The 12340-nt window shown below is 46.0% G+C and overlaps 1 protein-coding gene across 3 annotated transcripts in view; it reads left to right on the top strand.

The window, feature by feature from the left end:
• Positions 1 to 12340, top strand: part of mcoln2 (mucolipin TRP cation channel 2) — an 80117-nt gene that overhangs the window by 54951 nt on the left and 12826 nt on the right. The gene's annotated exons all lie outside the window — the stretch shown is intronic.

Genomic DNA, 12340 nt, shown 5'->3' with positions numbered 1-12340 from the left:
CTACACGTGGAAATCACCACAACGTTCCCACCTCCAATTGCCAAATAAGTATCAGCAGCCTGCGTCAGTCTTTGAGTTGTGCCTTTAACCATTTAGCCAGTTAGTCAACAAAAAAAATCAATAATAACCTGGTTGGGATTGAGAAGACTAAATTCTACACATTTTTCAGTGTTAGTGTTCCATCCAAATCCAACAACTTCAATCACCATTGTCTCTCCACATAACTGCTCTTACGTGAAAATCATGTGTAATTTCCCTTCAAAACAGTTTCTATCAATCTCTGTCATCTAGGGCAGAGCGCAGCCGAGTGGAGTTTCCTCCTCACTGAAGTTTAGCCCAGCCCTTTGTGGCCTGAGAAATGAAATTAGTGGTGGGAGAAATGTGGACACACCCAGCGATGTGCTGATTACAGAGGAACCAAGGGTTATATGCTGGGAAGAGACTTCACCCTTTGGCTGCTCTGTGCACTGAGATAAACAACAGCATTGATTGTGAGTCCCAAATGGCACCCTTTTCCATATATAGTGCACTACTTTTGACCAGGGCCCATAGGGCTCTGGTCAAAACTAATGTACTATGTAGGGAATAGGTCAAAGTAACCAGTGCCATACTGGCTATGTGTTAGCCTGGTCCCAGATCTGTGTGTGCGGTCTTGCCAAACACTGGCGTGACAATGACCTTAGGAATTTTCTAAACACAGATCAGGGACCAGGCTAGATATGTGTGCCACTATATGATTAACTGATGATGTCTGGAAAGCAACAGCTCGTGCTGGTCAACAAATTATGACCATTTCAAGGTCTCTATGTCTTCTGTTTATTTGCAGTATAGCATGTGTTTGAATCTGTGGACAGTATGTGCGTGTGAAGGAGTGGCCTTCTCGAAAGAAATTCATTTAAAAGTGTATTTATTCTAAATATTTACAGAGCAAGTTGTGTTCGTATTTCCTTATTTTATTTAATAATTTACCAAACATTCCAGCTTCTAGATATTGTATTTCCCATCATTTTAAACTCATTGCAGTCATGTGTCCATTATTAAGTGTTACTTGATTCCTATTGGTCCAGTTGATGGAAGTGGTTATTTGACACAGGTGTTTCAGCTCAGTAATTGGGTCACCTGCCATGTTAAAAATAGGTGTGTCTTGAACATTGGATTCCATAAAAATGTGATGCCTAGTGTTGGGATGAGTAACTACTGGAAGTGTTGTTGAATCCAATGGGTTGCTTTAACATTAGCTAGCCTGCTGATGAAAACGGCAGTTTAATTAAAAACTAGCATGATTTCAATCTTCTCTATATATTATTTTCATAATGGGATAATTAGGTGTACAGTGCCCTCTCCCATCCCTGGATTGAGCTATGTTTTCTGAGCCATATCACTCACTGGCTAAATGGCATCCTGATCATGGCAGCCTGCCATTAAGACTTTACAGGGAAGATGAAATTACAGTGACCATAAGGTCTAAATCTTTAGGCTACTGCCATGTTAAATATGTGTGCCAGAATGTTTGAGTGTTGAATGTCTTAACTACGGTGAGACGCCTCTGTTTTTAGCTGTCAGTTTTGTTTTAACTTACTGCAGTTCAATAAATGTGATACACTTAAAGGACAGATTAAAAAAGGTAACGGCCAGCCCTCGCACATTAGCTATGTTCCCTTTAAGTTGTCCAGTGATTTAAAAAAAATTTTTGTTGACATTTAGAAGTTCATATAGACGCGACAATTGCCTGCTAGGATGTGTTTTCATTTAACTAATACATTTATTTGTATAAGCAGCTGGGTGTAATGATATCACCCCCCCCCCCGAGAAAAAAAATAGTACAGTACAATTGACTAATATTTGAATAATTATGTGCAAACATACTGCCATGGTGGAACTTGCATTCATGTAGTTGTGAAATTGCCAGCCAACCAAAACTAAGGCTCAGGAATTCTTGAAGGTCAGGACAATCCTTGTTCTGCAAAGAAACATGATCTTCAAAAGTATTCGGCAAAAAAAAAAGTTTCCAAAGGAAGTTAGACACTTGTCGAACGGCTACAATTACACGCCTCTTTTTTTTTTACATCGCTTTTGTTGAATAAACCTGGGTCAATGGAAACCTTAATGTGACACTCCAGCAGCATATCTGTGACTCTTGGAATGGAACAGCTAGTTTTGGTCAACAAATGGCCATTTCAAGGTCTCTGTTTTGCAGTATAGCATGTTTGACTCTTTGGGAGGCTTGTATCTGCCACTCTCAGCACTTGATTCACTGTTGATGCTTGGTAACCAACAGTTAGTGCTGGTTAACAGGTGGCCAGTTCAAGGTCTGTCTGTGTTGCATATAGATGGGTTAGCTGAGAACATCATGAATGATGTGCGTTATGATTCTAGATGGTCAGTTAGCTAGCAACAATGACAAGAAGCTTCCATGTGGGGAATCATAGGTGGCTCATTTTTAGCTCATGTCTTGTTATTGATACTATGTGGGGCCTCGCAATACTCGTTAGTATTGTGGCAAGGAAACAAACTGCCTTAATGTTAGAAACTAACAATGCTGTCATCCAGCGTCACATTTATTTTCCAAGCTATAGCGCACAATATTTTACATGCAGCAGGTTAAGGATGAAAGAGTTTGGTCTGATTCGTGTTGTCATTTTTGCCATGGAAAAAAATATCCGGATGCAGCGATCATCCCGGCCTTAAATACCATGTCTTGTTTTGACAAGTGCTTATTATGTATGTTTTCAATGAAGGTTTTGAGGAAATATAGTTTACATGCCAACAATCCTTTGAAATTTGGAAGGATTACAAGCTCTTTGATGAGGAGAGAGTTATGTTGGTTCTTTTATGCATTGACAGTTTATTCTCCCACCTGAATGACTGTGGATTTAGGTTTTTGTGATTTCTCAATTGCTCTGAGATTTACCAAGTGTTTTTTTTAAAGATGCTTTTTAAATCTTGTTTGCTCCCTTTTTAAACACTTGTTTATTCATGTGAACACTTTATTGTGCTGAAGTCTTTTTAAACAACATTATAACCGCGTGGCCTTTCAGCCTATAAATACCTGCTACACAATGTTGCCGAGCGTTCACTTTAGCATATGCATATCAACCCGCAAACATAAGCACCAACGCTTGATAAATGGTGCATAAAGGATTAATTAAGAAATATTGTGGAACTGTATCATGAAGTCACATGCACCATTATCCATTTATATTGCACATTCATCCACTGATGACAGAATAGCATATTTTAATTGTATGATACTAGTTTATGCTTTGATTTCTATATACCTTATCAAACAACTCCGAGTAGGAGTGCTGATTTAGGACACATTTTGCCTTTTAGATCCTTGATCAGCACTCTGAAATGCTTGATACATATAGCCACTTGTGTAAATCCACTGAGCTGTGTGTCACATGAACAACAAGCATTATCAGTGAGATATGGACTGTGGGAGCTTACGCAGTATCCTCATGTCATGCCAACTGTTATTAGTGGATTATAAGTGTCACGACTTCGGCTGAGGTCGGCTCCTCTCCTTGTTCTGGCGGCGTTCGGAGGTCGAAGTCACTGGCTTTCTAGTCATCACTGATCCATGTTTCCTTTTTCCTTTTGTTTTGTCTTAATTACGCACACCTGATTTCTATTCCCTTATTATGTTCCTTATTTAACCTCTCTGTTTTGTCCGTGATTGTTTTGTGTTACCGTGTGTGTTGGAAGGTTTTCTCATTATGTGATGTTTCCTTGTTGGAGATATTCCGTTTTTTGAGTAAAGACTTTTATCTTTTTCCTCAAACCTGTGTCCTGCGCCTCCCTCAGACAACAAACCCAGCATATTGTTACAGAATCACGGACCATATTCATGGAGTCAGCAGGCGCAGCCAGTCCTCCTCTCCCGGTAGAGGAGGACCATGCTACAAAGTCTAGGGACAGCCATGGATCGTGTGCTGCAGACTATGGACAGATGGGAGAGAGGAGGATTTCCAATTAATCAAGCCACACCATCTCCTCCCGCACCGATGCCCACCCATCCGTCATCAGGGTTCAGTGGGATTCGGCTCTCGCTCCCCCCGTGTGCGTATGACGGAACAGCTCCCGGGTGCAAGGGGTTCTTACTCCAGCTTGAGCTCTACCTGGCAGGTGTTCAGCCGGCCCCTTCGGGATGCGAGAGAGTGAGCGCCCTCATCTCCTGCCTAACGGGTAAAGCCCTGGAGTGGGCCAACGCCTGGACAATTATGAGGACTTCTCCCAGTTTTTGACCATCCACCAGAAGGGAGAGCGGTGGGGGAGCATCTGTTCCATTTAAGGCAGGGGATGAGGAGCGCGCAGGAGTTTGCGCTGGACTCTGGCGACGTGTGCTGGATGGAATGAGCGGGCACCAAAACGATCAGTACAGGTGTAGTTTGCGAGAGGATGTTCGTAGGGAGCTAACCTGCAGGGACACCACTCTCAACCTGGACCAGCTGGTGGACTTATCTATCCGGCTGGATAACCTGTTGGCCTCCCACGGACGTCCAGATCGGGGTCCGTTCGTCCAATCTCCCAGCTCCGTTGACCCAACACCTATGGAGTTGGGAGGGGCTGCGATGAGGGGGGCCGGAGGGGGGACCATTCCATGTACTAGCTGTGGCCGCAGAAGGCACACTGCTGGTCGGTGCTGGGGAGGTCCTCCGGGAGGTCGAGGTAGCAGGCGGAACACTGGTGGTTCATCCCAGGTGAGTAGGCACACAACTCACCCAGAGCCCCCTGTTGCTTACATGTGGTTACCTATTGAATTTCCTGGATCTTCCCCTCATTCCCAGCATCAGGTGCTAGTAGATTCAGGCGCAGCTGGGAACTTTATTGAGAGGTCCTTGGCACTTAGATTAGGGATTCCTACTTTCCTGTTGATGTTCCCTTCCCTGTACATGCCCTAGATAGTCGTCCTTTGGGGTCGGGTCTAATTAGGGAGGTCACAGCTACCATTGATATGACAATCCAGGGGGGTCATAAGGAGAGAATTAATCTCTTTCTTATCGACTCTCCTGCGTTTCCCGTTGTATTGGGTCTTCCCTGGTTGGCCTCTCGTGATCCTACTATTTCGTGGCAACAGAGGGCTCTCAAGGGATGGTCCAGTCAGTGTTCAGGGAGGTGTGTAGGTGTTTCCTTAGGTGCCACTATGGTGGAAAGTCCAAACCATGTTTCCACCATGCACATTCCTCCCGAATATGCCGATTTGGCACTCGCCTTTGTAAAAAAGAATGGTGACTCAATTACCAACCCATCGACCGGGGGATTGTGCGATAAATCTCCTGGTCGGCGCTGCACTCCCCTGGAGTCACGTATATCCTCTGTCACAAGGGGAGACGGCGGTTATGGAGACATATGTCACCGAATCTCTGGGACAGGGATACATTCGGCATTCCATTTCGCCTGTCTCCTCGAGTTTCTTTTTTGTGAAGAAGAAGGAGGGAGGTTTACGCCCGTGTATAGACTATCCAGGTTTGAACCAGATTACGGTAAAATATAGTTACCTGCTGCCTCTCATCGCCAGTATGACAGAGTCAGTACACGGGGCGCGCTTCTTCACAAAATTGGACCTCAGGAGCGCTTACAAACCTGGTGCGTATCCGGGGAAGGGGATGAGTGGAAGACGGCATTTAGCAGCACTTCTGGGCACTATGAGTACCTCGTCATGCCGTATGGCTTAATGAATGCTCCATCAGTCTTCCAATCCTTTGTTGATGAGATTTTCAGGGACCTGCACGGGCAGGGGGTAGTGGTGTATATAGATGACATTCTAATATACTCCGCTACCTGCGCCGACCATTTGTCCCTTGTGAGCAGGATGCTTGGTCGACTGTTGGAGCATGACCTATAGGTCAAGGCGGAGAAATGTCTGTTCTTCCAACAGTCCGTCTCCTTCCTAGGTTATCGCTTTTCCACGTCAGGGGTGGAGATGGAGAATGACCATGCGTAATTGGCCGACTCCAACCACGGTAAAGGAGTTGCAGCGGTTTTTAGGGTTTGCCAACTACTACCGGAGGTTTATCCGGGGTATGGGGCAGGTAGCGGCTCCCATTACCTCCTTGCTGAAGGGGTGACCGGCGCGACTGCAGTGGTTAGCTGAGGCGGATAGGGCTTTTGGTCACCTGAAGGCTCTGTTTACTACGGCTCCCGTGCTCCCGTGCTGGCACATCCAGATCCCTCCTTAGCATTCATAGTTGAGGTGGATGCGTCCGAGGCTGGAATAGGAGCTGTGCTATCTCAGCGCTCGGGCACGCCACTAAAACTCCGCCCCTGTGCTATCTTTTCGAAGATGCTCAGCCCGGCGGAGGGAAACTATGACGTGGGGGATTGGGAGTTGTTGGCTGTTGTCAGAGCCCTGAAGGCGTGGAGGCATTGGCTTGAGGGGGGCTAGACACCCTTTCCTCATTTGGACTGACCACCGAAATCTGGAGTACATTCGGGCAGCGAGGAGACTTAACCCTCGCCAGGCAAGGTGGGCCATGTTTTTTACCCGCTTTGTTTTCACCCTGTCCTACAAACCAGGTTCCCAGAACGTTAAGGCGGACGCACTGTCCCGACTGTATGATACAGAGGAGCGGTCCACGGATCCCACTCCCATAATTCCAGCTTCTTACCTGGTGGCACCGGTGGTATGGGAGGTGGATGCTGACATCGGGCGGGCGTCACGTGCAGAGCCTACCCCCCCACAGTGTCCAGTTGGGCGTTTGTACGTTCCGTTTGATGTTCGCGATCGTTTGATCTGTTGGGCCCATACTTCACCCTCCTCACCCTTGTCATTCACCCTTCACCCAGGTCATCCTGGCATCGGTCGGACAGTGCGCTGTCTTGCTGGGAAGTACAGGTGGCCCACGTTAACTAAGGATGTGAGGGTTTATGTCTCCTCCTGTTCGGTATGCGCACAGTGCAAGGCACCTAGACATCTGCCCAGAGGGAAATTACAACCCCTTCCCGTCCGCAACACCGTGGTTACACCTATCGGTGGATTTCGTGACGGATCTTCCCCCGTCGCAGGGTAACAACACAATCCTGGTCATTGTAGATAGGTTTTCTAAGTCCTGCCATCTTCTTCCTTTGCCCGGTCTCCCTACAGACTGCGGAGGCCCTGTTCACCCATGTATTCTGGCACTACGGGGTGCCTGAGGATATAGTTTCTGATCGGGGTCCCCAATTTACGCCAAGAGTCTGGAGGGCGTTTATGGAATGCCTGGGGGTCTCGGTCAGTCTTACCTCAGGTTTCCACCCCGAGAGTAACGGGAAGGTGGAAAGAGTCAACCATGATGTGGGTAGGTTTCTGCGGTCCTGTTGCCAGGACCGACCGGCGGTGTTCATCCCCTGTGCGGAGATGGCCCAAAACTCCCTCCGCCACTTGTCCACCGTCCACCAACCAATCTTCTTTTTCACTGTGTGCACTGTGTGCACCATGGCATCAGAGCCAGATCGAGGCTCCTGCGGTGGATGAATGGTTTCGGCACTCGGAGGAGACTTGGAATTCTGCCCATGTGCGACTACAAAGGGCCATCAGGCGGCAAAAGGCGAGTGCCGACAGCCATCGCAGTGAGGCCCCGGTGTATGTACCGGGGTATCTGGTCTGGCTCTCGACCTGAAACCTACCCCTTCACCTGCCCTGCCGGAAGCTGGATCCGCGGATTGTGGGGCCATTTAAAGTCCTAAGGAGACTGAACGAGGTTTGTTATAGGTTACAACTCCCCCTGATTACCATATTAACCCCTAGTTCCGTGTGTCTCTCCTCAGGCCGGTGGTGGCTGGTCCACTCCAGCAGTCTGATGTGCGAGAGGTTCCTCCTCCGCCTACTGTCATGTTCGGGCGGCATTCGGCGGTTGACGTCACCGGCTTTCTAGTCATCACCGATCCATGTTTCCTTTTTCCTTTTGTTTTGTCTTGATTACGCACACCTGATTTCTATTCCCTTATTATGTTCCTTATTTAACCTCTCGTCTACCTTTCTGTTTTGTCCGTGATTGTTTTGTGTTACCGTGTGTGTTGGAGGGTTTTGTCATTAAGGCTAAAATCTATGTGTTATTTCTTACGTTGTTACCCCGGGAAATATTAGGTTATATTACATAGTCGGGATGAACTATTGGAGATAAGAGCAACGTCAACTCACCAACATTACGACCAGGAATACGACTTTCACGAAGCTGATCCTCTGTTTGGTCCACCACCCAGGGCAATGGATCGGATCCCAGCCGGCTACCCAAAACAACGGCGCCGCAGAAGGGGCAGACGGCGCGGTCTTCTGGTCAGGCTCCGTATACGGGCGCACCTCTCCCAAGTATACGACTCGCCAATGTCCAGTCTCTTGACAACAAGGTAGACGAAATCCGAGCAAGGGTTGCCTTCCAGAGAGACATCAGAGATTGTAACATTCTCTGTTAAAACGGGAACAGGGCTCACTCGGGATACATCAGAGTCGGTACAGCCACATGGCTTCTTCACGCATCGCGCCGACAGAAACAAACATCTCTCTGGTAAGAAGAATTGCGGGGGTGCCTTATGATTGATGAGACGTGGTGTGATCATAACATACAGGAACTCAAGTCCTTTTGTTCACCTGACCTAGAATTCCTTACAATCAAATGCTGACCGCATTATCTACCAAGAGAATTCTCTTCGATCATAATCACAGTCGTGTATATCCCCCCCCAAGCAGACACATTGATGGCCCTGAAAGAACTTCATTTGACTCTATGTAAACTGAAAACCACATATCCTGAGGCTGCATTTATTGTAGCAGGGGATTTTAACAAGGCTAATCTGAAAACAAGGCTCCCTAAATTTTATCAGCAAATTTTATCGAATGTGCGACCCGGGCTGGCAAAACCCTGGATCATTGTTTTTCTAACTTCCACGACGCATACAAAGCCCTCCCCTGCCCTCCTTTTGAAAAATCTGACCACGACTCTGGAAACTAAAACAGGAAGCACCCGTGCTCAGGTCTGTTCAACGCTGGTCCAACCAATCGGATTCCATGCTTCAAGATTGCTTCGATCACGTGGACTGGGATATGTTCCTCATAGTGTCAGACAATAACATTGATGAATACGCTGATTCGGTGACCGAGTTTATTAGCAAGTGCATCGGTTATGTTGTACCCACAGCGTCTATTAACCTCTTGCTTCTACTCGGGACGCTTGCGTCCCAACTAGAGCTCTGGAAATGCAAATGCGCTACGCTAAATGCTAATAGTATTAGTTAAAACTCAAAAGTTCATTAAAATACACATGCAGGGTATCGAATTAAAGCTACACTCGTTGTGAATCCAGGCAACAAGTCAGATTTTTTAAATGCTTTTCGGCGAAAGCATGAGAAGCTATTATCTGATAGCATGTAACACCCCAAAAGACCCGCAGGGGACGTAAACAAAATAATTAGCATTTCGGCGTTACACAAACCGCACAATAAAATAGAAAACATTCATTACCTTTCACCATCTTCTTTGTTGGCACTCCTAGATGTCCCATAAACACTATTTGGGTCTTTATTTCGATTAAATCGGTCCATATAAAGCCTAGATATCGTTATATGTAGACTGTGTGATAAACGAAAAACATCGTTTCAAAACGTAACGTCATTTTTTAAAATTCAAAAAGTCGACGATAAACTTTCACAAAACACTTCAAATACGTTTGTAATGCAACTTTAGGTATTAGTAAACGTTAATAAGCGATAAAATTCATCAGGAGGCGATGTAAAGATCATTAGCTGTCCGTCTGGAAAAATGTCCGGCTAGAAACTCAACGAAAATATCCGGTCCTAGACCTGAGGAGATACGGTGCCCTGCATGTGTTTGACCAAGAAAAAACTCGATGGGAAATGACAAGACTCTAGACACCGTGTGGAAGCTGTAGGTACTGCAACCTCAGTCAATTAATTGTGGTTCACCTTTATCAATGGGTTCAAGTAGCGCATGGATATATTTTCCCATTTTCAGTGATCAGTTTTTCCTGTGCTTTTCGATGTAAATGCTGTTCTGGTAAAGCCACAGCAGTGATTTAACCAGTTTTATAAACGTCTGAGTGTTTTCTATCCACACAGACTAAGCAAATGCATATACTATATTCCTGGCATGAGTAGCAGGGCGCTGAAATGTTGCGCGATTTTTAACAGAATGTTCAAAAAAGTAGAGGGTCGACTTAAGAGGTTAAAACATTGCCCAACCTGAAACTGTGGATTGATGGCAGCATTCGTGCAAAACTGAAAGCACGGAACACTGCTTTTAATCAGGGCAAGATGACCGGAAACATGACGGAATACAAACAGTGTAGCTATTCCCTCCGCAAAGCAATCAAACAAGCTAAGCGTCAGTATAGAGACAAAGTAGAGTCGCAATTCAACGGCTCAGACACGAGAGGTATGTGGCAGGGTCTACAGTCAATCACGGACTATAAAAGGAAAACCTGCCCTGTCGCAGACCACGATGTCTTTCTCCTAGACAAACTAAACAGAGTTGCTCACTTTGAGGACAATACAGTGTCAAACCTTATCTGTTGGCTGTTCGCACATGCTTCAAGAGGGCCACCATTGTTCCTGAGAGACTAGTGAGAGACTAGTCAAGGACCATATCACCTCCACCCTACCTGACACCCTAGACACACTTCAATGTTCTTACCGCCCCAATAGGTCCACAGACTACGTAATCGCAATCACACTGCACACTTCCCTAACCCATCTGGACAAGAGGAATACCTATGTAAGAATGCTGTTCATCGACTACAGCTCAGCATTTAACATCATAGTACCCTCCAAACTCATCATTAAGCCCGCTCTGTGCAACTGGGTCCTGGACTTCCTGACGGGCTGCCCCCAGGTGGTGAGGGTAGGTATCATCTCCACCCCACTGATCCTCAACACTGGAGCCCCACAAGGGTGCGTTCTCAGCCCTCTCCTGTACTCCCTGTTCACCCTTGACTGCGTGATGATGCACGCCTCCAACTCAATCATCAAGTTTGCAGACGACACTACAGTGGTAGGCTTGATTACCAACAACGACGAGACGGACTACAGGGAGGAGGTGAGGGCCCTTGGAGTGTGGTGTCAGGAAAATAACCACACACTCAACGTCAACAAAACAAAGGAGATGATTGTGGACTTCAGGAAACAGAGGGAGCAGCCCCCTATCCACATCGACGGGACAGTAGTTGTGAAGGTGGAAAGTTTTAAGTTCCTCGGCGTATACATGACAGACAAATTTAAATGGTCCACCCACACAGACAGTGTGGTGAAGAAGGTGCAGCAGCGCCTCTTCAACCTCAGGAGGCTGAAGAAATTCAGCTTGTCACCAAAACCACAACTTTTACAGATGCACAATCGAGAGCATCCTGTCGGGATGTATCACCACCTCGTACGGCAACTGCTCCGCCCACAACTGTAAGGTTTTCCAGAGGGTAGTGAGGTCTGCACAACGCATCACCGGGGGCAGACTACCTGCCCTCCAGGACACCTACACCACCCGACGTCACAGGAATGCCAAAAAGATCATCAAGGACAACAACCACCCGGGCCACTGCCAGAAGGCGAGGTCAGTACAGGTGCATCAAAGTGGGGACCGAGAGACTGAAAAACAGCTTCTATCTCAAGGCCATCAGACTGTTAAACAGCCATCGCTAACATTGAGTGGCTGCTGCCAACATACTGACTCATCTCTAGCCACTTTAATAATGAAAACTTGGATGTAAGAAATATATCACTAGCCACTTTAAACAATGCCACTATATATAATGTTTACATGCCCTACATTACTCTTCTCATATGTATATACTGTACTCTATACTGTCTACTGCATCTTGCCAAAGCCGTTCGGCCAAAGCCGTTCGGCCATCGCTCAATCATATATTTTTATTCATTCCTTTACGTGTGTGTGTATAAGGTAGTTGTTGTGAAATTGTTAGGTCAGATTAATTGTTAGATATTATTGCATGGTCGGAACTAGAAGCACAAGCATTTCGCTACACTCGCATTAACATCTGCTAACCATGTGTATGCGACAAATAACATTTGATTTGAGCCCACTAATTCGCCTGACATTATTGACCCATTAATTGTTGTAGTCTTCACGCAGCTAATGGACAACTTTCAACTTACAACCGTGATGTGCTCATTAGGCACCAAATGGAAGAACATACTACCTGAATTTGTCCAATACGGAATGTTTGTTTTTATTTATATACAGTACCAGTCAAAAGTTTGTACACCTACTCATTCCAGAGTTTTTCTTAATTTTTACTGTTTTTTACATTGTAGAATAATAGGGAAGACAAAACTATGAAATAACACATGGAATCTAATAGTAACCAAAAAAGTGTTAAACAAATCAAAATATTAG

This window comes from Oncorhynchus nerka, linkage group LG13 (genome assembly GCF_034236695.1).
Source record: "Oncorhynchus nerka isolate Pitt River linkage group LG13, Oner_Uvic_2.0, whole genome shotgun sequence".
NCBI classification, from domain to species: Eukaryota; Metazoa; Chordata; class Actinopteri; order Salmoniformes; family Salmonidae; genus Oncorhynchus; species Oncorhynchus nerka.
The sequence above is the reverse complement of the archived record's forward strand: the minus strand, read 5'-3'. Positions and strand labels throughout refer to the sequence as shown.